The sequence below is a fragment of the Amphiprion ocellaris genome, chromosome 5 (assembly GCF_022539595.1).
Source record: "Amphiprion ocellaris isolate individual 3 ecotype Okinawa chromosome 5, ASM2253959v1, whole genome shotgun sequence".
Classification (NCBI taxonomy): domain Eukaryota; kingdom Metazoa; phylum Chordata; class Actinopteri; family Pomacentridae; genus Amphiprion; species Amphiprion ocellaris.
In genome coordinates, this window is record NC_072770.1 from 25,427,449 (window position 1) to 25,440,122 (window position 12,674).

The window sequence follows — 12,674 nt, forward strand, 5'->3', positions numbered from 1 at the left end:
CTGTAGAGCCCCCTTGGAGGAATTGGGAAACGTAAAATGGTCTTTCTCCAGAACACCAGAATTTACAAAAATAAAAGATTGAATTCAATAAATTAACACCTTAAATATCTAGGGGATGCTAGATATTGAAAGTGCAAAAATGCTATTTTCAGATCTATGCATTGTATTGGATATAATGAAAAAAGTTTGCTGAATTTGTATTCAGAATGACAGTTTGAATGTTATTTTTATATCATTGCAGGTATAATTTAATGTTATAATAAAGTTACTGATAATTATTGGCATTTTACATAATTATTTTTGTAATTTAAGAAAAGTAGCAGTAGCAGTTTTAAAAATGGGAAATAAGTATAATTTGGCATTATCGACATAATTCTAAAAAGTAAGTGTTAGGTTGTTATTTTACAAATAATGGCTATAATTTTACAGACTTTTAATATTTTTAACTGAAAACTACTGCAAAACTTTTATTTTCTGTAAAATGAAAAATTTTTTTACAGTGTAAGCTTTTGAATGAGTATTTTTTCACTAATGAGATGTTATACTCTACTTGAGTTATAACATCTCAGCACCACTTCCTCTTTTTTTAATACTTTAGGTAAGTGGCATCTTTCTTTCCCACCGGTCTAATTTAAAGAGAGATGTGTCAAGTGCTACAATTCTTCTCTGACACTCTAATACAGAAAAATCGTGCGATTGGCAGATTCTCCGCACTATATATTACAGGGTCACAAAGTTCAGCCATTATCTCATCCATACAGTTGCAGAATATGATTCGCGATCCAACCTGGCTGCCATAAATAGAGGAGGTTTTGATGTGGATACTGTGTCATTAGTGGTTTGGTGCCGGTGGAGAATAATAATGCAGATAAACAATGGATGTGTCTCCCACACAAAGAGAGGCGAGCTGAGAAATCTTCAGTGCTCTAGCCAGCGGCTACAAAACATTTAAATGTCTGGAAATGTTTGCCTTACTCGGTAGCACGACACAGGAGGCACGTTTTAAAATAACACAACTGCTGAGGTTAATCTCACCTCATTGACTTTAATGACTGTGTACTCATTAGCATATCGATCTTAAAAAACCGACTCAGTGAAGTAGTTCTTTGGTTTTCCTACACTGTACACAATTGAAAATTAATATTTATTTTGTTTCAGCGAAAATTTCAAAATGCTACATCCCTCAAATAATGAGCCCTGCGTCAAAATTTTGATCAATTTAGGCTTTGGCAGCTCTGATATTAAAGAAGCACATTGATGACTAGTATAAGCGCACACAAACATGCCGACTGTCCATCAGAGGTTTCCCCTGTCACACTGCAGCCCAGACATTTGATGGACAGCTGTCAATCCGGCTGATGAGAGCTGACTGAAGGGGTCAGCCGTGGTATCAGGAGACCGCCTGTGTCGTCAGCCAGGAACCGGGTGAGACGAGGGGGATGGAAATAGACGAGGTCTGCTGGGTCTCCTCTGCCCCACCCCAGAGGGACAGGCTGGTCAGGAGGCAGGAGAGAGAATAAGAAGCCCTCAGGCCACGTAAAGCTGTTCGACAAGACGCCGCCACGTTTGGGCTCAGTGTAGACACATGACACGAGAAAATTCAGACTTAAGTATGTCTAAAATATCTGTCTGTCCATCAGTCTGATCTGTAGAGGATGAAGATGGGCGGGAGAAGAAGATGATAGGAATAGACAAATAAGTTAGAAAGGGAATGCATCTCACGTCCCCTCTTTCGCCTGCTGGATACAAACGAGTAAAAGAAAGAGAGAAATGAAAGGAGACATGAGACGAGAGAAAAGCTAAATGGCTGGAGGGAAGCATACGAGCTTTTTAAATAAGACTATATTTCGGTCACTGGAGGAGGAGAGAGGGTTTATGAAGCACGGGGAGAAAGTGTCAAAAACAGACAGCTACATAGACAAAAGGGGGATGCTGAAAGTATTCACCTTTTTAAAGGTAAGCGGCAGGGGGAGAAAAAAACAGTCAGAGAAAAGACCGCTGGCGTTGACAGAGGCTATTAACAGTCAGATGGTACACTGAAAGACTAAAAGGAGAAATGGAAGGATCAGACTGTATTCACAATGAAGATGGAAAGTGACAAAGGAGAGCAAAGTGCAAAGAGAGGCGAGGAAATGTAATGGAGGAGAAGCTGTCAGTAGTCTTTGGTCCTTTGGTCCATGCTAACCTAAAACCTTCTAACACGGCTGCTGGTCACACACACACACACACACACACACACACACACACACACAAACAGACACACACGGATACACACAGATTCATTCCTCTTGCAGACTGTCTGATCCTTTCTCCTCAGGGAGGTGTTAGTCTGGAGAAATCTAAGGGGCTTCGTTTGGACACCAAAGCGAGGGGAGTAATAATTCTCTCTCTCTCTCCCCTTACTCTCTGCACAGACACACCCATCCATACAGCCAAAAGGCACACACACACACACACACACACACATAAAGCCACCCATAGGCAGAAGTGTCAACACAGCGCAGGTGAGTGTGTAACTGCGAGTGTTGTCATCACAGCGGTCAGCTCTCATGTGAGATCCAGCCTCAAATCCCTCCGCTCTTCTCAGTAACCTGGAATTGACGAACAATCCCGCCACGAGAAGGAGAGCTGCACAAAGCTGCTGAAAAAAGGACAGAATTAGAGGTCAAGAAAAAGTGTAGATTTTTACAGAAAATGTTGTGCAGCAAGGACATTTCTTTACATCATTTCAGGGTCACACAAAACGTGGTGTGGAAAATATCAACCGCACAAACGGGTTAAAGAATATTTGCATTGTTCTTTAAAAATGCACAATTTTTGAAAAGTAAGTCAATATAAAAGGTGATTTAGAACACAGTTGACATGGACACAGATAAAATAGCTTAAAGGTTGAGGTGGAAAAAAGAGTGTGTGCATGCGTGTGTGTGTGTGTGTGTGTGTGTGTGTGTGTGTGTGTGTGTGTGTGTGTGCAGCCAGATCAATATCAAACAGCGGTGTGACACCATATTCAGCCTGGGGGCCTATCAGACAGAATGTCAACACCCTCTGGTGAGATGACCCCACACACACACACAGACACACAAACATACACACACACACCCACACACGCACACAAAGTCCCTGCGTCACCTTTTCCCCAATTCATTATTAACGAGCTTTCTGGGCCTCATTAGCAGAAGGCCACACAATGCTGCTTCCACAAACAAAACAAAACGCTCCACAACAGTAATTGCCTTCTTCCTCCGTGTCTCCGCCTCCAAGCCTCCTTCTTCAGCTGACACCTGCTGTGGAGAAGTTTAACAGGATACAAATCGACACACACACTCACTGACTAGGGCTGTCTCTCTTGGACCGCTAAGTCATTCTTTGCAATTTAGTCCCTTTCTGACTTAACTTCGTGTGGACTTTAAAACAACAGCCACATTTGCTGTACACCTCCTCCCATTATCGCCATATACTTAATACTGCCCGATTTTTTGATTTTAATTTGTCTTTGCTTCCAATGGCTTTCTATGCACCACCTGTAACATAACATATGCTAAAAGGAGATTAAATTAAAGACAAACTCAGAACAAGCATAACGGAGACAACAGGAGGAGAGGGGTGGGAGAAAGACAGCAGGAGGAACAACAAAAACAGGTAAAATAGACAGAAGGGATGCTCCACTGCTTGGCTGACACACATGGGGTCTCTGCAGACTGAGAGGATGTTAGGGAAAGAGAGAAAGAGAGTTGTGTGGTGAGCAGCATCCACCCCTCCTCCTTCACTTCAAGCCTCCACCTCCCTCTACCCCCACAGTGAAACTGTATGCTTGGCTTCTCCTGGTTTCTTTAGCATTCCTCCCCATCCTCTCCCAAAGCCTGGGAGAGGACCGAAGCAGACAGCAGGGCTTGTCATAGTCACAGGCCCAGGTCCAAGCTGCAAGTGTGGCTGTGTTTGTCTATGTGTGTGTGTCCAGTGGTTGTAGGTCCATCTGAGTCTGTACTGTAGGTGAATGTGTTTGAACATGAGTATGTGAAGTTAATTTGAGAAAATGCGTGTAATGGGACTAATTTGTCTCTGCATGGCCCTGTAGGAAAGCAGATCTCATGGGTAATTCATACTTTAGTTCCTTACTGGTATATATATTCTAAATATTACATCGTAACTGACCTAACTCGCTGACTAAAACCTAAGCTTGTCAAAATAATTCACTTGTCTTGCAATATCAATAGTACACTTGCAGCATTTAAAGTATACACCAGCTGGCTACAAATGGACTTACAATATTGATTTGAGCAACTAAAGCATGATTGACGTCTAATCCAGTGTTTATCCTCTTGGCTAAACACTGAAAAAGTCAAATGTGATGCATTTACTTCAGTAATATGTAGCTGATAGCATAATTTAAATAACTGTAGGCGTCACTCTATGAAAATACAGTAAATATAATCCAAGCAGCAATCTCCAAAAGGTATTTGGAAATACAAATTAATAGCATATTTAACATAAATTCAAATGGAGTAAAGGTTGGTAAAGAAATGTAAATGCGCACACGTTTGGTTGAGCATGTCCTCATCTCATGTGTATGTGTTACATGTATGTGTGGCTGTAGTGTGTGTGTGTGCCATCATGTGTACAGTGTGTGTGTACGTGGCCTGTCACTGTGAATAAATGGCGGATCCTAACTCGTAGACAGTATTGACAGAAGAACTCCAGTGACTTGTGGAAGCTTAAAAAGTCACACCAGGGACTTTGGCTGGACGCACACATCCTCCATCAACTATCCTCCCTCCAATATCTATAAATTATTCACCAAGCCTCGATTGACAGGACAGGGATCCTAATGAGAAAAATGTTGCAGGGGGACACTCAACCGTGTCATCGCCTGAACATGAGCATGTGTAACGTGTAAATAGCCACCAGTACTTTGCATATGTAGAGGGTGTGTTCTCGAATGTACGTGTGTTGGGTGTGTGTGCAGAAATTAATTAGCATCGGTGCTGCTGGACAAGAGGAATGATTAAGTCCCTCTGTGTAATTAAGTCATGGTGGAAAAAAAAGAAATTCACTCAGATCTTAAGCTCTCACAGTCGCTAACATGGTAGATCACACTGATACATGAGAGCAGGCAAACATGCAGAAGTATGTGGGTTTTAGTGGGAATTAAGTGGGGTAGCTGTTTTTAGTCCAATAATGGCAAACCCAAGAGACCGTTCACTAAATCCTGGAGACTTGCAAGGTTTTGTATTAACAGTACAGACACCTGTGCAGAATCTTTGGTCACAAAATGTTTCTAGCAACCCTTAACCTGCACTATAGCAACAAAATAGGACTTCTTGATGACGTTATAACCACTTAATCAAGAGCAGTTGATACCTCCATGTAAAAATCACAGATTGTTGTTTTAACATTCCTGTTAAAGCTCTGCATGCCCTCACAGCTTTTTTTGAATTAAGCAGGCTGAGGCTGAGCAGAGCAGAGCTACCGTGTGTTACCCAAGGTCATCAAACTCAACACACCAATATGATTAAAATGTAAGTTGTCCCAGCTTCATAGGCAGAAATGGAGAGAGAAATGTCAATCAGCACATTTTAAACACATCCTCACTGTCTTAATAAGTGTTCTAATCAGGCCATAAGTGACAAACACTTGTTCAGGTGGACAATAGGTGTGAAATTTTAATTTTACAGATGAAAAAATATATGTTTTGTCAATAAGGAAGACATACAACAGTTAAAAGCAAACTTTCTACTGAAAATCTGTCTATTTTTTAACCTTGTTAACATGTCCATATGGTGTTCTTTATATACTAGAAAGACACATTAAAAACGAAATAAATGCCATCACTGCCACCACTGAGCATTTCCATCTCAGTACTACAGTGCACCAATTATAGCCTCAGAAACACAGATTTAGACTTTAAGGGATCCATGTGTAAGAAACCCAAAGAACCGGTTAAATCAACTTGCAGGATGGGGCTTTCTGTATTACAAAGTCTTCTTCAGAATCGGTTTCCAGTTGCAGTGAATTACTTCGATATTACAACTTGCCATTGCATAGCGCAGAGCAGTTTAACAATGTTTGAGTAGAGTCATAGGTGAGCTGGTGTGCCTGGGCTGCAGAGACTGGGGAGGGTTGAAAGAGAAAACAGATCTTTATAAACCTCTACATTGTAAGGAGGCAACAGTTTAGAGCTACATCTTCACTATCTTCACTATTTAAGGCAGAAAGGGATTATTTTATGGAAACAACCCCTAAATATAAGACTTTGGTACACAGAGATAGATTTAGGGTTTAATCATTGACTGGAGAGCTACTGGAAAGTTTGTAGACATTAATGCTCCATGTCTATACCTAAAAAATGGGCTTGGATTAGTTTTCAAGTCTGTCTTTATACAATGCTCAAAGGAACTCATTCTATCTTAATTTGAGTAATGTGAATAAAATAGGAGACAAGTGCAAATACACATAGGAAATGTCAAGCCAAAGCTTCTATGAGCAAAAAAAAAAATAAAAGAGTTAATATCTTTATCCTGGTTGTGTGTAGATTTATTTGCACTAGCATGTCTCAGAAACAAACTAATACCAGAACTTAGACTCTGCCTCAAAGCACAGAGGGAATATCAGACCAACCCTAACCCTTTTGGTTTGAAAGATACCCTTTTTTTTGGTTGCAAAACTCTGATTACTTAAGTCTGATTTTAGAACGTTAGAATGTCTTTTTGTACACATTGATATGCTAGTGTTAAGAAGGCATTGCTTCATGGGCAGTGTGGAGAAGAGGAATGACTACAGCGACATGTGTCCCTCTCAGTGTGCATTAATGCATATGAGTATGCAAAAATACAATGCGATGTGTGATCAGAGTCAAAGCAAACAACTTGAACTTTTTTTTCCTTTTTTTTTTTTTTTTTATTGCAACCTCTTGGCTGGTTGGGAGTCTCTCCGTGGGACACGGCAAAGCAAACGGACAGAAGAGCAGATGACACAGACACATGGAAGTTTCTATCTCCCCTACCTGTCGACTTTCTCCTTCTCCTCCCAACAACCCCCGCAACACCTCTCCCTGTCTCCCTCTCTGTTACCTTGGAGTCTGGCCGTCATGCTCCTGTGGCTCCACTCTAAAGGTTACGCTGTGTACCCACCGTCACTGCCTGTCACTCCCCCACTACCACACACACACACACACACACACACACACACACACACACACACACGCACACACATGCACACACACACACACACACACACACACACGCACACGCTCCATCAGTCCCGGGCCCTGTCAACGAAATACTGTCCGTCGAATCAGCAGCCTACCTACCGTTTGCCTTTGCAAAGAGGACGTTGTGAAATTCGAAAGCCTGTTAAACAGCTCTGGTGAAGTGTGTTTGTTAGTGTATTAAAAGTGTGTGATGGACACACTCCACAGAGAGACAGAAGGAATGTGCATATAAAAATATGGTTGTGTGTGTGTTTTCATCTGCAGTCTGCTGGCCTTGGCACACAGAATTAAAATGCTGCTCACTTTACAGAAATCAACAAGGTCCTCAGAGGCATCTTCCTCTTCCAGCTTCCGACGTTACTCCCTCCCTCTAAAAGACGAATCCTCTGCAAAATTAGCTAAAGAAAGTGTCCAAGACAAGCAGAAGAACATGACAGTAGATTCAAGATTCAGTAGTTTTTATTTGCCACGTGCTCATACAGTATGTGCAGTGAAATGTGAAAGACTCAGTACTTTAGTGGTGTGAACCAAATAGCGTTCCAAACTGTTTAAAATACAAGACGGATGACAAGAGATAGTTTAACATTTTTGGACTGTAGTAGAGCAGAACTGTAGAAATTTGGAACATCATTGGAGCCTCTCTTTCAGCGATCTTTCCCCAAAAAGAGTTGAATTCATGGCATCACACAGTCTCTCATTCACCATGGTTTCGTTTGCCTTTCTGAAATCATAAAGCACGTTTCCATAGTTTTATTTTGAATCTTCTTTGTGTGAAGAATAAGCACAGAAATTACTACAGTGTGACATCTCATTGTAACTTGGTTCTGACCACATCAGTCCACACATTTAAAAAAATCTACACCTGAACTAGCTGTGTCCCCTTAATTCACTCACGGACATATGCAATGAGACGCATGATATGCTGCTGAGAAATACTCAATTTTAGATATTAGCGTAGTTAGAAATGTCACTAGGAGCTGGAGCCATTTCTTACGTCTGGAACAGAACCAGTAATCTTAGTTTCTCACACACCTTGACTTCAGTTTTTCTCTCAGTTTCACTCTTGTATTCTCAGAAAAATTCTGTATATTTTTACAGTTGATATCTGAGGGTTTTCTGAGCGGCTCTTTGAACAACACAACTGTATCACCCACATACTTGCAGATGCTTTAAATGAGTAAAACACATATTTTTAACTAAATATAACCACAGTTTGTCTTGTCTATAATAGATAATGTGAGGAAGGGCTTGTCTACACGTATACAGACATGATGGATGCAGAAGCTTGTTAATGCTGGCGAAATGGAGGTTTAAACTTCTAATTTCTAATTCTACGAAAACATTAAGAAACCACTACATACAACATCCACTAAGACGCCCAAACAGTGAAGTGTTCATTTTGCAAAATATCTGTACTAGTAGACATAAGACGAGGCTTTGAGTTCAAAGTAGGCAGATTACAGACTTACATCACATTGAATTACATTTATATATTGCTGCTGTAAGCCTTTGATAACTGTTGTATCTTCATAATACGTAGTAGAGTAACCATGTTTGATGTTAACTGCCTTCCCTCTTTAAACTGTTTAAAGGACCATGTTGTATGATACAATATTCATAATTATGTTTTCATTTGTGTATAATCATCTGTAATTATGAGCTGTTTTTTGTGTTTTCATTAGCGTAGAGCCCTGAATAAACACACAAAACACTGGCTTCAGTTCGGGTATGTCATGTTTTATGTTGCAACCTCTTTGCTTGGTGCCACTCCACTAAGTCGTACGCACACGTTCTCTAATAGAACAATCACTGTCTTGTAATTCAGTCGCCTGCTTTTTCCCTTTGCATTTTTTTTGTTAGTTTTTAGTTTCACTGCCTTCTGTCTGCTGTAATCCTGCAAGGAAACATAAAGAGATCAGAAGAAATAAAAGCACAGTTAAACAGTATAAATGTGATTTGCACATTCATGGGACAATGACTTCATCTTCACTTGAACACAGATTTGTATATCTGAAGCATATTACACACAGGTGCCCAGTCTGTATGTACAGTAGAACAAAACTGCTTTAGTTTTGTAATTAACCCGTAAATGACATTTTAAACTGAGTGTAATTAAACTAATCTGACCTTGGTCCTGACACACGCAGTGTTTTAAAACAAACAAACTGCAAAACCCAAATCACACAAGCAGCTGCTCGCTCTGATGTCTCTGTGAAGTTCTCTGTTGTTTAAACAGCAAACGTTGTTTATTCATATATATCCGTCTCTCCTCACTTTTCCTCTCATCCCTCTACCCCCTTCTGTCTCTCCTTCATTCCTCCTCTCTGTGGGCCATCCGTGGAGCGTTCAAGCGCTCTGACGACGTGCACGGCTGAGTTCTCAACATCTTGTCTCGTCACGGCAATTACACACACACTCACACACATACACACATTTAACATACTCAGTACACTCCAAACGCACTGCAAAGTGTCTTTTATATTGGACAGTACAGTATATTCTCAGAAGTCATATCACTTAAATACAAAAAATGCCTTTTTTTGGGGTGATTCATAATGGGAAAAACTGCTTGTATCTCAATTGGATCAACTTCCAAGAAAAGGCAAACAATCGCACACTGCCTCACGCACCGGCAGAACAAATAGTTGAACTCAGGAGTGAGAGTCGGAGGCAGTGAGCAGGTGGCCTGAGAGGTCGGGGCAGGGATCAGTCACTGACCTCCTCCACACTACTGCGAAAGGATAAGGGTTAATTAACAGCAGACTTTAATCGCCTCTGATGAATGATTCATAGCTTCTGGTCTATAAGCAGTATTTAAAACACATAGACAAAGGCAGAGCAGGCATGAATTATTCAGCTCCTATGGTACCCAGCGCCACATTTCACTCACACACTGAGCAAAGACAGAGTTGAATTTCAGCCTGAGAGCATCTGTCTGGCATGTTGATATAAAGAGTATGCAATCAATGTATTGTAATTCTGCAGCAGATAGCAAAGCCAGAGAGGAGGGTTAAAGAGATGATGACATGGCAACTTCCGAAAATGAAGCGGTCATGATGCGCAGTTATTATTCTGCAAAAACAGAAGAAGACAACACCAGAGACAAAGAGAAATGCTGGAAGACTACTGCAGAAAAAGATAGATGAACAGAAACAGAGAGAGGGAGTAAGTTTGGTCAGCTGAGATTTACTGTCTTGGCTGTGAATGCAGGAAATAATAAGTCACTGGCTAAGCAGCTCCGATATATTCTTAAAATCCATGGCTGTCTTGTCTTTGCTATTTCAACACATCATTCAGAACATAAACTGAGCTCCAGTCCACAGAAAGGTATAGGCTTTATATAAAGGCATGTAGCACCCATTAATGTAGTAATTCACTGAGAAAATAATAAAACCAACAACGTAGTAACCTGATCAATTAAAAAAATGTTAGACATTATGTCAGATTGACACACTAACCTTACAAAAATTTATTTATTTACCAGATGTCAGGTGTTATGAATGCTTTGCTTATGTATACCCCCTTCACAGTGAGAGCTATTGAAAGTTGTCTTCACCATGATTTCCAACAAATCATGGTAAAGACAAAGTTTTACGAAACAGTTATCTGAGACCTCCAGTGCTGAACAGAAGCTCATCTGACCTGGAATTCTGGATCCTTATGGTGGTCTCCCAAGCAAATAATCCATCATCTGCTCAGTGAGTTCATGATGTTGTTACATGACAGTTACTTTCCACTCATGCATGTGGATCTACGGGGCTCAAAGTCTGCATTTGAACCTAAAAGTCATTCTTTCATTTCACATCCAATGTATATAAAATCCTTAAAACTTTAAAACACAACAAATAGAACACTCGACTGAAAATGGGTCCATTCATGTAACAATATCCATCGTAAGTATTACATTACCAGTACTGAGGAAAAGAAGTTAGCCTCCAGAAATGTGCTACCTTAAATCCATCCATCATCTTATCTGGGGTCAGGTCACCGAGGCAACAGGTCAAGCAGGGCATTCCAGACGTCCCATATTTTCTGCTTCCTTCTGAGGGATCCCAAGGTGTTCCCAGGCCGGATGAGATATGTAATCTCTGCAGCGAGTTCAAGGTCTACTGCGGGGTCTCCTCCCAGTTGGGTGTGCTTGGAAAAGTTCCAAAGTAAGGCACCCAGGAGGCATCCTAATCAAATTCCAGAACCACCTCAACTCGGTCCTTTCAATGTGATCAAGCTCCTTCCAGATGTCCGAGCTCCTCACCACATCTCTAAGGCTGAGCCCAGTCACCTTTCAAAGGAAACCCACTTCTTTCATCCCTGACCTCAGTCTTTTTACAGAGCTCATGACTGTTGTGGAGGGCTGGAATGTAGATCAACTGGTAAATCAAATGCTTCCCTCTTTGGCTTAGCTTCCTTTTCACTACAATGGTCTGATACAATATCCACATTTCTGCTGAAGCTGCACCCACCATTTGTCCATATCTCACGCTACATTTTCCCATCACTCCTTCGTCTGAGGCAAAAAATCCCAGCCAAGAGGAAGCATTAATGAGTGATATTAGTGGTAAACATGTTACCACAATATTAGTCAGGATTTTTTTAGTTTGGTGGTCAAGTTAAGAAATGAGTTCTATTATGTTTTTAATCCAGGAAATTATTAAATTATTGGGTAAAGTGGAAATAACAAGCCAGCCTATAGATGTAGTACAGAACTCTAAGCAGAGCACATTGAATGAATTTGCTATTTCAAGTGCTAACTGTGTTCTTTTAGGTCTGTTTCTTCTGACTGCTGCACATTTTACTGTTATTAGAAGTAACATTGTACCCTTTGACCAGCATCATCTCCTCCAGGGGTTATCTCGTGTTCCAAACCAATCCTGTAGACTTTCCTCTGTGTCCGGGCTTGAGTCATGTCCCATCGATGAAAGTGTGCCAAGAAAAAGTGGTGACCTCCCTGGAAATACTTCGAGCAAGGTGTCACGCTCCTGTCAGAGGTCCTCTCTGTCACTGCAGGTTTCAATTCCAATGAAATGTTTAGTTACCGAAAGCTGCAAAAAAACTGGCTAATTGGTCAGCAGAGAAAATACCTTTCTGCGGGAGTATTTTTGTTGAGCCCCATGAGTCTCTCATTAAAGTGGCTTGACAAAAGTTGTCATTTCACTTTTGTTACTCAGCAAATGTACCTTTTAAACAATACACAGCCCCATAACGACACATTGCATCTTCTGTATTTATTATGTGCAGAAACAACAGGACACTGTGGTTTAACGAGAAGTCTATGCCCTAGAGGTGTTTACTGGCAGCGCCTGGAAAGCCGAGGTAAAATAGCAGCGTAGATAAAACAGAAGAAATAATGCAGCCTCTGAACTACGTGTATTATGTGCCAGGGTTAATGACTAATAGGGGGGCAGGTGTACAAGCAGGTTATTAATCAGGTGCAGGGAACAAGCAGAAAACACAGAGTGTGATTAGCAGA